This window comes from Schistocerca cancellata, chromosome 9 (genome assembly GCF_023864275.1).
Source record: "Schistocerca cancellata isolate TAMUIC-IGC-003103 chromosome 9, iqSchCanc2.1, whole genome shotgun sequence".
Classification (NCBI taxonomy): domain Eukaryota; kingdom Metazoa; phylum Arthropoda; class Insecta; order Orthoptera; family Acrididae; genus Schistocerca; species Schistocerca cancellata.
In genome coordinates, this window is record NC_064634.1 from 106,345,354 (window position 1) to 106,359,996 (window position 14,643).

A 14,643-nucleotide genomic window follows, 5' to 3' on the forward strand; every position below is an offset into this window, starting at 1 on the left:
TCTTTCGTGGCTAGTTAAAAGGAACAATAGTTGCTGGGTTCGAGTCCCAGATCCGACACCAGTGCAAAAATTTTCGTCATACAATTTCAAGGTTAAACTTGCTATTTGAAATGCCACCTACTGTAATAAATTTGAGTTTATAAGCCCATTGGCTGTGTCATCTCTAATAACCTGTTTCCTGATGTTTACATTATTGTGTTACTAATTTACATCTGGACTGATAGCCATCAGAACAATTATCTCCTGAAGCCTCTTGCAATAATCATTTTGTATAGTCAGCGACTATACCGAAAGCAGAACAGAGGACCTGAACGACAGTTGCGTTATGTGGATTGCTTACAAATCAGGCGAAATGCAAATCGTGTGGTTCGGCTCCTTTTGAGTGTTATAGTACATACCATGTTGTGACTTGGAATATTTTATCAGATTTGGCAGTTCGTGACACAGTGACTGAGTTAGGACGTTGGAAAAGAGGGGGCGGGGGGTAGTGAGGCTCGTCAGATCAAACTAACTTTACTCTTAGATTGGGCGACCGAGCGAGGTGGCGCAGTGGTTTCACAATGGACCGTACTCGGGAGGACGACGGTTCAAAACTGCGTCCAGCCAGCCAGATTTAGGTTTTCCGTGACTTCCCTATATCGTTCCAGGCAAATTCAGAACGGTTCCTTTGAAAGGGCCCAGCTGACTTCTTTCTCCATCCTTGACAAAATCCGAACTTGTGCTCCCACTGTAATTGCCTCAATGGCGAAGGGACGTTAAATCCAGCCTTCCTCATTTCCCTCCTAAATTGGCCCATGCGCTTTGTGCAAAAGAGACTGAGCAATTGAAATACCAATTTCCAGCAACATGCACAACCGTTCTCATACGCGAGAAAACAACAATTTACATTCAAAGTATGGACTTTCGAACGAATTGTAAATTCTAGTTGTAACTGAGTGTTTTCCTAGTGACAGCTTATGACAATCCAGGAACTTTCATATCTACATGTTTACTAATATTTATCTTTTCGACGCCGTTGTGTAACTAGATTACTTGGTCGCAAAGCACTTCAGAATAAAATGGTATATTTGTCCTGTTCTTTTGACAGTAATCTAAAAGAATAGTTTTAATGCCAGTTGCTGTTACCTTTTGTTATGATTTGTTACCAGCTCTGTGTGCTTTTTCTGTATTTCCAAAACTTTTTTTGTCATCAGATGCACCACAATCAGTATATGACGCTCTGCTGTTGATGTACGTTATATACCAATCTCGGAAAGAAAAATCATACGACAGTCTCCTTTAAAAGCAGGAGGTGTGCTCTGTTACTGATATATCAACAATTTCGAAAAGCTTTTATTTGTTCCAGAGATACATTTAGGTCTCATTATGAACAATTACTGAATGTATAATTATTTATATCCAAAACACACACACTGAAATTATGGAATAAAAGAAGCAACAATCCGTTAGAGAGAAAATTACGAATGTGTGGTTACAATGTTACACTGACTTGATGATTATATATTTCAGCCATGCGTATTGATAACGTGGTCACTTGCTGATATCGATAGGAGCCGTTCAACGCGATCGTCTCTGACCAGTTACTGGGTAACTGAAGGATGCTCACCTACGTGTGGGCAGGGAGGCGGCTCTGAGTGGCTTTATATGGATTTGTGCAACATACTCGTGGAGTCTTGTTTTGTATGTGGAACTGTGCATAGTTCGGAATACGCTGTTGCCGAAGTCGTGTTGGCATACCCGTTCGCTGAAAATCACGTAAAGTCAGCAGCTCGGTTTGGGGTGTGTGTTGTTGGCTCCGAGACGCCGGTGGCAATTTAGACTGTAGTCCATTCAACCGTATGGAGAAAGTAGACTTTTCTTCGGAAACCGTCTCTCCACAGGACTGTGGATTTTATGGCGAGCATTTGTTTCCAGATGTAGAAAGCAATTTTGCATTTGATAAACAAGTGTTGTGGCACCTATCATTCTGGTTATCTTTCTGTTATGCGAGTGATTTTCCTGTGGCTGGCTTGATATACTGTGGTGCGAGTATGCGCTAGTTTGTTTCTGTACTGGCTTTCTGTAACCGTTTGAGTACATTTCACGACTTTTGGACAATGTGGAATAATAATTAAATTTACTAATGGCAATTTTGGCTTTCTGTTTTCATACTGCTCTGTGATGTGACTTTTTAATATCTGTACAAGCTCCTCGTTGTTACACTGTCTAGGGAGCTATAGGCCCGAGTAATTGCCCTATTACTTCCTCCTCATTCGTATTGCATCTGCTCGCCAACCCTGCCCCACTCATTGATGCTTGAATTTTCCTGTCGTACTGACAACAGTATTAATGCAGTTTCTGCAGGGTGTTTGGAAATTCCGTTTGCGAACTTCTAGGACTTGTAGAGGGAAGTGAGTACATGACATTTTGAACAGGAACCTATGTCCGGAAACCTACCGTTTCCGTGCTACAGTCGTTTGAAAACTTGATTGCTATGTAGGTAATGCAACAAGGAAGTCATTATTTGGGGGAGGGATGTGTGCTTGCACTGAACTGGGTGATGTGTCATCCTACTTCTCTGACCTAGTTTGAGCGTCATTCAAGTGTCTGTGAGCGTTAGAGCAACATGGTTGCATACGCTTTTGCAGAGTACACCAACATAATCCTTCTGAATTGCGAAGCTCACGCTAATGGAAGAGTTTTCATCACCTTGATCAAGATCGTTATCTACAGCGTCCGACTCCATCATATATCCTTTTCGCCACATTTACGCAACGGCTTCGAGAAAGGGGTACCTTCACCAGTTGGAAGAGGCCGTACTACTTTATGTTTCCTTTTGGTTTCTTTGGGTATTAATGAATGGAACTGTGAAACAAGTAATTGCTGGTTCACGTTACCAATATGTTTTCAAATGGTTGTAGCACAGAAATGGCACATTTCTGGACTTTAGTTCCAGTGCAGAATATTATCTAGTCATGCCCCTCTAAACGTAACGTTAATTTCCGAACTCCCCGAATACTGCATTATTATCATTGTATTGAATTCAAGTTGGAGCCGGGAAGTGGGCCTTATTATTGTCCTGTATACCTATTGGTGGAGCTAAGTTCGCAGATAATTCAAATGAAAGGAAAGTGGGAACAAGAGGCACGTTAGTGTTCTGTTTAATCCTTTGCACATCACGGGACTGAAGAATCTTATGTCTTTTCTTAAAAGTAGCTAGCCAGCTGATTGCATGTGAGCACTTAACTATAAGTTGTTTACTGCATTTGAGTATTCTCGCCTCCTGTGCTTTTGTCGCATTGTGTGTTTTTCTCCCTCTGCTGTACCAGTGTGCCTAAGCTGAGGTATTCAGTGCCTGTATCAGTGGCTCTAGACAGGCGTTATCTGTTGTAACGGTTACTTCCTGTAATGCGGCATTAAACTTAAGGTAGTTGCTTCAAAACAGTTTTACTTCCCTTTCACTGGTGTTCTGGCAGGCGATGTTTTGCTGTATCAGAATGACTGGCGCTAACAGGCTTAATTATAAAAAAAACCATTGACATCACATCCTGTTTCTAAAGCTATTTGTGAAAATCTTTCATAGCGCCATTGAGAGATGGCTGTTGCTCACATTAGCGCATTTGCCAATGGCAAAGTGTTTTAAAATCAGATATCGTTTTCGTGTTCCAGTAGGCTTCACATCTACTTAAGTTTAGTACTCTGTGTGCGTTTAGTATTTTGAGAGCTCTCACTTATCAAAACGTTTGACAGGCTGTGTGTAATGTATTTAATTGTGTTAAAATAGAAAATTTAGTTTGTCCAGTGGCAATAGCAGATTTAGATTAACATTATAGACATATTTTAGATGAGCCTTATTTTCGTGAACTGTTCCATAGCTAACTGGTTGGACCTAGGCCAATAATTTAGTTGTTCAGATTTATTATTATTATTGTTATTACTTGACTTGAAGTTCTTGATTGCAAATTGCTAATGTGTCTTGACTCCTTCTGTGTTTTATTTTAGGCACTACCATACTTGTACAACTGTTCAGTGCTTTTAAACTGTATTGACATATACGTCAAACAAAGATTTGCAATCGTTATTAGGGTTCGCAAACTAGTATAGGTAATTTGTAATGGGATTTTCAGATATATTACAACATCCCGCTTTCTTGTTTAAGTACAGCAAGAAGTCCAGTTGCACACCAGAATGAGAAAGATTATTTCGAAAATAGTGTGCCGTGTTCACAGTGTCTGAAATTAACCGTTCAGTGTGTGCCACTGCAGAGATTTGCAGAAGACAGTAAACCTTTCAAAATGATTGTCACGGGTATTTTAGGACCTTTGAGCCATGCATCAGTGGGAATCAGCTACATACTATTATAGATCTTTCTCTCGATATATGGTGGTGATCAGTGTCCTGAACGAGCAAGCAGAGACAGTTACTCAAGTGTGGCTTTATACAAACTATGATCATGGATCAGGACACCAACTTCATGTTGGAATTAATGAAGTACTTACGTCATTTGTTACACATTTCCAAGCTGAGAAAAAACCCACTGAATTTTCACATTAACAGGAGAACACGAAATGTACGTCAAATGGTAAGATGCTAAGTTACTATGTGAATAGCTGTCTCAATGATTGGGATGTTTTCTTGCCATACATGGTAGTGGCCTGTAATTCAAAAACTCGTAACAGCACAGCCCTGTCGCCAATCATACATGGTAGCGGCCTGTAGTTGAAAAACTCGTAACAGCACAGCCCTGCCGCCAAATGAGGTGCTCTATGGTCGAAAAAAGCCTTTGCCATTTAAGTGATTAGACAAAAGGTGCGGAAAAACGGTAAACTGGTACGAAATTTCGCAGGAATGTTGAAGGAAATATGGAAACAGACGTGAAGAGCTAACACCAAAGCTCTTGAGCATCAAGAAAGCGTGGCCAATGCAGTGCAAATTGGCAAGCTTCCGACTCTTTCAATTGAAGCTTTGACCTTAATAAAACGCCAAAGGTAATGTAAATCAGAACACTTGGAGGAGTTGTGGTCCAAATAACAATTGATTTATTCATTCTTAACATCACATGACAAAGAATGGCTAAAGAAACACCACACAAACGCTTTCAATAATATGTGATCTCTGGTTAACAAAGTCATCAGCTGGGATCAACACACCACTCTAACCAGAACTAATGGCCTTATCTGACTTCATAAATGTGAATCCGTGGTATGGTCCAAAAACTACGCTACTATCAAGCATCTATACTCTACCATTATATAAAGAAAAATATGGTCCCAAAGAAAAAGGATATATTGGAGCCCCACGCCGCAGCAGCCAATACTGTACCATTCTGCAGGTGATGGTGGCACAGCACAGGCAGTATCAACGTGTTAATAACGGCACGTGCCTGGAAATATGAAAGCATGCGGTCTTGCGATCGGCTGATTAGGAACACAGATACTTCCCTATGAGCCTTTGAAAACTTGGTGATTCCAATGTGTAGGTGGACCAATTTGCTGGTCTGATAAACCAGTTTGACTCCGTGACACGACTATGCATGGTGGAATATGTCAAATGTTTAGAGGGCTGCCTCAAAACAAATACGTAAGTACACCCACACATAACTCGTTGTGTGCGTGGTGCAAGAAGCAGTACCTGTGACGGTTTAAACGGTGACTGGCACATTCTCTAAGTGGCACACTAGCATAGGACACAAGTCTCACCATCTTGGTAAAGACCTGACGTTCTTTACTAGTGAAGCGTCAGTACAAGAGTTGGTTCAGCTCTTTCTCTACACCTTTTCTCCGCAGCTCGGTAGCATAGCACATATACGTGCTTACACTACACCCACTTTAGCACTAGCCAATCACGAGCTGAAGCTCAGCATTCGAAGCTGGAAGACCGCCCTCCTGCTCTGCATACACAGATTTGACCAACCAGCGGCTTCAAACATTAATTGGGTGAAAGGGAAAAAAGGTTCAGCTTCGTGGCCTCTTTCCCACGCGTTTACGCCGTGTCTTTGCATGACTTTGATGGAATCACAGCCATCCACAAAAAGGGCGTTATCTCCCGTGTTGCCTCCATTTCGAACTTTCCAAAGAACGGCCATAAACTCGCTAAAAGCCTCGTGCCTTCACTAATATGTTTTGTAGCGGAGTCTGGATGCCTGGATCCCACTGCACTGTCCCACGGAAATTCACAGAAACTCAAAGCCGTCTCATCCAGTTTCTACTTAACACGGGCCCATCCTCTGCTTTATTGCAGGTCATCAATCCTCTGCTCAAAGCTGCAGTGACTCCTTGGAGCTAATTAGACTACCTGGACGAGGCCGCAGACCGAATGGCGTCATCCAATGTGTCTGCACAATGAAACCAAGGAACTTGGATATTGGCAAACGTTTTCACCAGGATCCACAGAGAAAAGCTCCCCTCGGCCCTCAGCAGTCGTACACTTTTACTGCAGTTAGTTATCTTGGCACCCTCTTCCTTTTAACACAGGTAAAGCCTACTGCCATGCCTTCACTAGAGCACACAAGCAAGAGTGTTAAGTACTGCCAAACATTTCGCCGTATGAATGAAGTCAGATCCTATCAAATATAGCAACCAAGTAATGAAGATCACCTTCCCTACGAACATTAAGCAGCGTGACATCGTAACAACAGCGAAAATGCCCTGCAATCTCTCAAAGTTACTAGAAAATCTTATAGGATAGTGAATGAAACCTGGTGTCACTCTCCATATCAGGTTACTGATATGACCTATGCAGTGAATGTCAAACTGACGTTGCGACTGTGTCAGGCTCCAAACTGATGTCCTAACTGAACAAATGCATAAGCATTTGGCACCTGGCCCAGGAAAGTACTTGGAGTCGACTGCCTAGTCACGGCCCCTGCACTGTACTAAGTGCAGCCCTGGGGACCAAGATGCAGTCGATCTTGCTGCCTGTAGCTTGGCCATCATAGAAAAGAGGTCCATGTGGCCAGCGACCTGGCACTTCAGTCGTCGTCTGTCGACCATGTTTAGTGAGGCAGCAGTCGAGTGTTACTTGCAAGGAAACATGCTGCTCACATACCGTGGATGTAATGTGGATTGAAGACAGAATTGGCGCAAGCCCACGAAACTGCAGGACTGTTTAATGGATTGCTTTGTAGATAGAGTGACTTTATCCTATGCTATAGTGCACTGATGAAAACGTATGCAATTAAGCGTTTAGTTCTTTTAAGAAACTTTTACGGTTTTTGGTAAAGGTATTTACGCGATTTTCGGCAGTTTGAGGATTCTTGAGTACTTGTTGGAGATGCTAGTGGTTATGCGCAAGAGAGAGTGTGGATTATGGGAGTCATTACTGACTGACGACTGCTGTTGTGAATCCTGAAAATAGTGATGAGAGATGATAAATGAAACTTGTTAGTGGTATGTATATGTGACATTTGCTCATCTGTAGTAGAACTCTGCTCTGCTGTTCTTCCTACAGAACTTCTCAGTGATGTCACTGAAAAATTAGTTTTGGACTTTCATCAGTTCCAAGAGATTGTTTTCTCTGGGCATGATGGACAGTGTAGACGGACTGCTTCGGCCTCTCTTTATCTCAGTGTTAAAAACGATGATGTAGCCAGTTTGATTGCATTCAGTTTACTGAGTTTATAGAATTCTGGAAGTCCAGTTTATAGTTCACTTTGATGCAGGAAACTTTGTGTGTCACTCACAAACTAGGCTTCAAGATGGCATGACATAAACATATCACTCACTTCAAATTTTTACACAACAGCATCAAAAGGTTTGTCATATACTGTCTCCAATTTTTCAAACGTCCTCTCGAAAAATACATCTGAAAAACCTAAAAAACGTGAAAACTTTTTTGAGTCAAACATTTCATTGAACTTTAAGTCTGGCAGTGAACCTACATGATTATAATATCCGATATCTCAACAAAAGTGCATTTAAATATGAACATCCGTCCTAAGATGAAAGTAACGTTTCGAAGCGGAGCTATTTGTGTGAATAAACATCATTATTAATGTAATTTCTTAACTTTCCCGGCGATTTGGTGGCATCTCGTGGAAATCGGGTTTTCTGCCGGATATCAGCTTCTTGCCCCTTGTCACCAGTAGTGGCCAACCTGTTTATGGATAAGTTCGAGGACGAGGCTCTTACAACTGCCACCTACCGGCCAACATGCTTCCTGAGATACGTTGATGACACATTTGTCATTTGGCCCCACGGTCACGAAAAACTGGAAGACTTCCTGGACCACCTGAACTCAAGGCATCCGAATATTAAATTCACCATGGAGCTAGAAAAGGGCGGTCAGCTTCCATTTCTGGATGTTCTGGTGAAGAAGAATGGGGATGGCACCTTCAGCCACAGTGTGTACCGAAAGCCAACACACACAGACTTATACCTACAGGCCGACAGCTGCCACCACCCAGCACTAAAGTCCGGGGTGATTAGAACACTCGTACACCGAGCCCAGACACTGTCTGACTCTGAAAGCCTGACAGGGGAACTTTAACATCTTCAAAAAGTGTTTGCTAACAACGGATTCTCATCCAGGGACATCCGCAGAGCTTTACATCCCGAAAGACGTCAGGATACACCGGAGAACGAGCAAGAAGAAGAAATTAAGAAACTGGCATTTTTACCGTATGCCGGGCCTGTTTCTGCCAAGATCAGGAGAATACCAATGAAACATAACATCAAGAGTATCTTCTCCCCACCGAGCAAAATCAGGGCTTTACTTGAAACAGTCAAAGATTACCTGGGCTTAAGGAAGCCTGGCATTTACAATATCCCTTGTGAATGCGGTATGTCCTACATTGGCCAAACGACTAGAACGGTGGAAATCAGATTTAAGGAACACCAGCGACATACCAGGCTAAGGCAGGCCACAAAATCAGCAATAGCAGAACACTGCCTAGAGTTGGAACATTCCATGGATTATGAGAACACCAAGGTCATGGTCCAGATCCCCAGGTTCTGGGATAGTGTCATCACTGAATCTATAGAGATAAAGATGGCACAAAACCTGATTAACCGGGAAGCAGGATACCAGCTAAGCACTACATGGAACCCGGCATTTGAACTGCTGAAGCAATACCGGAGAAAATGTCTCCAACACAAACAACGAGCCTCAGACATCCGCACACTGCGGGCACGAACCAAGAAGGAAACACCAGGAAGCCTCAGCCGCACTTCGAGGCGGCCACAGCGGGCGCGGACGGAATAGGGAACGTCCAGAGCGGCAGGGGATGTCCACTCGCGGGTGCGGACCGAGAAGGCAACACCAGGAGGCCACGACCGCAGTTGCAGGCGGCCAGAGTGGGCGCGGACAGAGTAGGGAACACCTTCACTTCGCACATTGCTGAGGGATGGACCCTCTTCCGGAAACGAAGTTCTAGCGCTTACGCGCTTCTCCTTCTGAAATGGCGGGGTGATGCTACGGGATAACATGGCGGGTGTTTCTCCTGCTTGACTTGTGCTGGTGTTTTTTTTTTTTTTTTTTTTTTTTTTTTTTTTTTTTTTTTTTTTTTTTTTTTTAAATAAAAGAAAGATGAAAGGATAGTGAGAGAGATAGTAAGAGAAGTGGAAAACGAACGGCCGAAATGACGGGCCGGTGGGGTTTGCAGGGGTCCCGCTACACTGGTGATGGCCTCGCATTACATTACTGGAACCGTCGCTGGTTACGTTCGATTTCGGCAATGGCTTCCAGGGCTTCAGGGGTCGGCTTCCTCCTACCAGACCGGAACTCTTCCTTCACGAACAAGTCTATAACGTCCACTAAATCGTCCCACTGGGAAGGCGTGAAGATGGGGTGGGAGTTGATCAAGGTTAGTTCCTTCTTATTGATCACTTCCGAAAATACGCAGCGGTACCGGTACGTGCGAAGGTCGAGCGGTCGATGGGGCAGTGGTGGTATGGGTTGGTCTGGCGGGGTGAAGGGGTAGGGTTGGTCGGTATAGAGGTAGGACCCGGTCTTGAGAGCCGCGGCTAAGTCCTTCAGGATGACCCGAACATTGTACCTGTCGGGGAATGGGAGGCTAATCCTCCTCTTCTGCGCTGGCTTCCCGACGAGCGTGGAGTCAGGAGGCGGCTGGGCGCCCTTCCTTGCGGCTGCCACCCCGGAGGGGGGCAGCGCTGGCGGCACATCCTCCATTTCCATGGGCGCCACCTCCTGCATTGCTGCGGGAGGGGGAGCGGCGGATGTTGGCGTGGTCGCGTCGACCCTCACCGGACGGCTCACGGCGGGGGTGGCGGCAGGAACCGCCGACGTCTTCGTGTGGCGCTGCAACCTCTTGACGAGCGACTGCTCCACAGGGGAGGAGTCGTTCATTGGCACAGCACGGTGGTCGGCAGGCGTCGTAACAGAGTGGGACGGCGGCGGCGGCACGTCGTCGGTGTCCATAGGCGCAACCACTTGCGTCGCGGCAGGGGACGGGGCGGCGGTTGCCTGCGTGGCCGCATCGACCCCCGCCGGCCGAGGCACGGGGGGGGCGGCGGCGGAAACCGCCGACATCGTCTTGACGGCTCGCAGCTCATCGCGCAGCTGCTGGAGCTGGCGATGGACGGCCGTGAGCTCTTCTTTCAGCGCGGCCCGTTCGGCCGCAAAGGCGGCTTGGAAGCCGGCCAGAGCGTGGTCGGTGGCGGCTTCAAGACGGCGCGGCTCGCACCCCACGCCGGAGCGGGGGGGCGGGGCGGCCGACGTGGTCGTGGACGCCGCCGCAGGACGTGGTGCGGCGGACAGACGGCGAAACTCCCGAAGGTAGCCGCAGCTACGCGAATTTGCGGCGTGCGACCCGCCACAGTTCACGCACCTGCTGGCCGAACCCCGAGGCTTCGTACAGCGGCGAGTGTCGTGAGCCGCCGCGCACTTCAAGCACGCGACGGCGTTCGTGCACTCCCGCGCGGCATGCCCCAGTTGCTGGCAATTGTAGCACTGGAGGCCCATCCGATGCTGCTGCGTTCGCCTGCGCCGTGGCGGACGTGGGCGGCGGCCGGTGAACCCCAACGCGTGGAGGAGAACTTCGAGTGCGGCGGCAAACTGCTGTACAGCCATAGCGTGACGTGCGCGGTGACAGTAGCAATGTGTCGCAGCGAGTCGAGCAGCGAATACTAACTCGGTATGGGGGAACACCTAGAGCGGCAGGATAGCGCGACTCACGGGCGCGGACCGACAAGGGAACGGCAAACAGAACACCAGGCACCGGGCAGGCATAAATATGAGACCCGGTCCAGCAAGCAGCCAGTCTCAGGGAACACCTGATGAAGACGTCAAGTAATGACGTCGAAATATCGTGTTTGGAAGACGCTGATATCCGGCAGAAAACCCGATTTCCACGAGATATCATTATTAATTCCTGACCCTCAAATGGTTTTGTGGGGTCCAAAAGGACACCACTCTGTGTTAGCCATGAAAAGTAATTTATTCTACTTTCATCAAAACTATTTTTTCATAAACTTCATATCTGCATAGATGGCAATAAAATATTTCAGTTTAAAACGAAAATCAAAATATATCACAAAAGGGAATTCTGAACACATGGAAAACAGAAACACTTTTGGTGTCGTGAATCAATGATGGCACAACCCAAATTTTACAGCTACGCACTGAGAAAGCCAAGAGATGACAATGCTTCTCGTTCTCCTGCAAGTTTCTTATCACCTGCTGACAAGGCATTTGAAACCACAAACAGAGGAACTGACTAGGTTCTACATTTTCACTGCTATCGAAAGAGCCCCACAACTTCATTTCATAGTTAATAGTGGCTTGTTGCTGTTTTCGTCTTTGCAAGAATCGACTTATGTTTTGTACATAGCCATGGTACCAAAGTGTAAGTTCCCTACAAAACAGCAGTCAGTGATTAGGTTTTCTGGTCACCCCCCCCCCCCCCCCCCATTTACCCTATCTCCATATACAAAACTGAAAGTTGGTGCGCCGATGCGCATGGCAGGTAAAAGTAACAGTTGGTGCGCCGATGCGCTAGGCAGGTATTAACGGAATGGCGACGAGGTGATTTGCGAGTGGGAACAGATTCCTACTGCCAAGTTCTCTCCTTGGGATTCTTCAGTTTCTCCCGGCGTACTTGTTGCTCGAACTGTCCACGGGTATACTGCCGATTCATAGTGTCCAATGGGCACAATATTTGGGCGATCAGACATGTCGCCATCGTCAGGTGCGCTGAAGAACTGAGCTCTTGAGGGCGGGCGGCTCTCTTCGCCATCCAAGCTCGCGCGCCGGCGGTCGCGAAGACGTAGGCGTCGGAATCTGTCGTAGCGTCGATGTGCTTGCTACATCCGCCCTTGTCGCCAGTTCGTACTTCTTGCTGAGAGTCTTCTTAATTACATTCAATGCCGGGTCCCATGCCTTGCTGAGATTGTAGCCGCAGTCTCGGTTGATAAGATCTTCCCTGGTGCGAATTTCGATAGCCTCCCTTATAACGCTGTCCCAATATTTAGACATATTGTGCCAGTATTGTGCCAGTATACCCGCCGACTGTTCGAGCATGCTCTCTCCTTAATTATCAGCCTTTGGGAAAAAAATTGTCACTTTGGATAGTGAATATGTCAAAATGGGCCACCACCCTGTCCAAGTTCTAAGGTCACTGCTTGATTTATTTGCAGATACATAATTAAAATTTTCTGAATGACCCTCGTAGTGAAAAAAGCTGAAACGAAAGAGGAGCAGCTTCCGCTTGGGGCAGCAAAGCGGCCACCTCCGGTGGCAACCCTGTCTCGTCCACAGATGCCTCAGGTTACCCTGACGACGATCGCTGTGTTCCACCTGTCGGCGACTTCCGAGAAGTAGACACCAGGGGCGTGGCGGTGGGCCTACAGCAGGGTCGCCATCAGTTCCGCGGTGCCCCCAAGTGCCCGCCCAGTGCCCGATGCTGCTGTTGCCCGCCTGACGCTCCCGTCCCGCCGGTAATCCTCGTAATGGCTGCTCAAACACCGTGTATTCCTGCCGGCATACAACTTCCGTGTTATTAGGTGGTAGAGGCTCGCAAATTGCCATTAGCGGAGCAGCCGCAAATTGCTCGCCCCTTTATTTCTGGTAGCGTTCAGTTTGTAATAACGCTGCTTTCGAAGTTTACTTTCTGGTATACGTTTTCCCAGTGTGAGACGACAAATAAATACATAAATAAAATAAAATAAAAATGTGGCTAAGTAGAAGTTGCACTCGTGGTCTGACGGTTCCGTTCAAACTTAATTATATATACATTCAGTTCATCCATCCGGCAATCGAGAGTCTTTTGTGTCTTATCAACATTGATACTGGCAAGATATAGGCCCATAAATTCCACGACTTTCGAAAAATTTTTAATTCTATGTTTGATGTCCGATAATAGTTACAAAAATTTCTTGTATGATACAATTGCAAATTGCCAATTATCTGGTTTTTTACCCTTTCTTTGTAATGTGGAACCTTTGCCAAATTTAGCCGGCCAGGTCGGCAGAGCGGTTCAAGGCGCTACAGTTTGGAACCGAGCGACCGCTACGGTCGCAAGTTCGAATCCTGCCTCGGGCATGGATTAGTGTGATGTCCTTAGGTTAGTTAGGTTTAAGTAGTTCTAAGTTCTAGGAGACTGATGACCTCAGAAGATAAGTCCCATAGTACTCAAAGCCACTTGAAGACAATTGATGATTCTAGGTCAACGTAAAGTACACCTTAGGTTTTGATGACTAAGCTTGTGAGTATCAAAATATGTGACATAAATGACCATTTATTGTGACTGCACTGACTTAGAAGCTCTATGATTTTACGCCACCAAGGGACCATGGACCTTAGTATACAACATGAGTTTCAACTCGATACCTATATTCGTTCCTGAGAAAAATGCGTCTTAATAGAAGCATAGACAGACAGAAAATTGGATAGCAAATGAAAATTTTTTTTTCGATTCCTATACTTAAAAATCAAATATTGTTCGATTTTTTCCGTTTACTTCTATCCATAACTTTGCTTCTTACCAAATTTCAGGATCCCATGTCAACGGGAAGTACCCTACATCAAATATGTGAAATAAACGGCTGTACCTTTTGATTGCATTGACTTAGAATTCAAGGGACCGTAGACCGTATTATGTAACAGAAATTTCAAATTTGTGGAGTACCCTTTCCTGAAAAAAGTGTTTTCAACAGTCGGACAGACAGACAGACAGACAGACAAACAAACAGTCGAGCAAGAGAGTGTTCCAGTAATGATTCCATTTTTACCGATTGAGGTACAGAACTCTAAAAGTATTTCGATAACCTAACAAGTATCAGGCATAGGGAGCTCAAGGTACTCTACAAGTTGCATAGAAAGCAGGCTGAAGTCAACAGATGAATGACATGAAAGGGAGACAGTAGAAGAGTGGAGAGAGGGACTCAGTTGTATTCTATCCTAAATGTTATTGAATCTGAACACTGAGCATACAGTAATGGAAATCAAAGAGAAATTTTTGAACTGACATTAAAATTCATGCAAGAGAAATAATATTTTTTTAAATTTGTTGATGACATAATGATACTGTCAGATACGGCAGAGGACTTTGAGCCGTGGAAAAAATTGCTGTTTTGAAGAGCGCGTCGCAGCGCGTTGTGTGAAGCAGTCGCCCTCCGCTTCTGGCGGTGGCGCCGCTGTGGCAATCGCAGCTTTGGTGTCTCCCTCTGGTGGAAAAGGGAAAGGGTTACCTGGTCACGTGCATTTAAG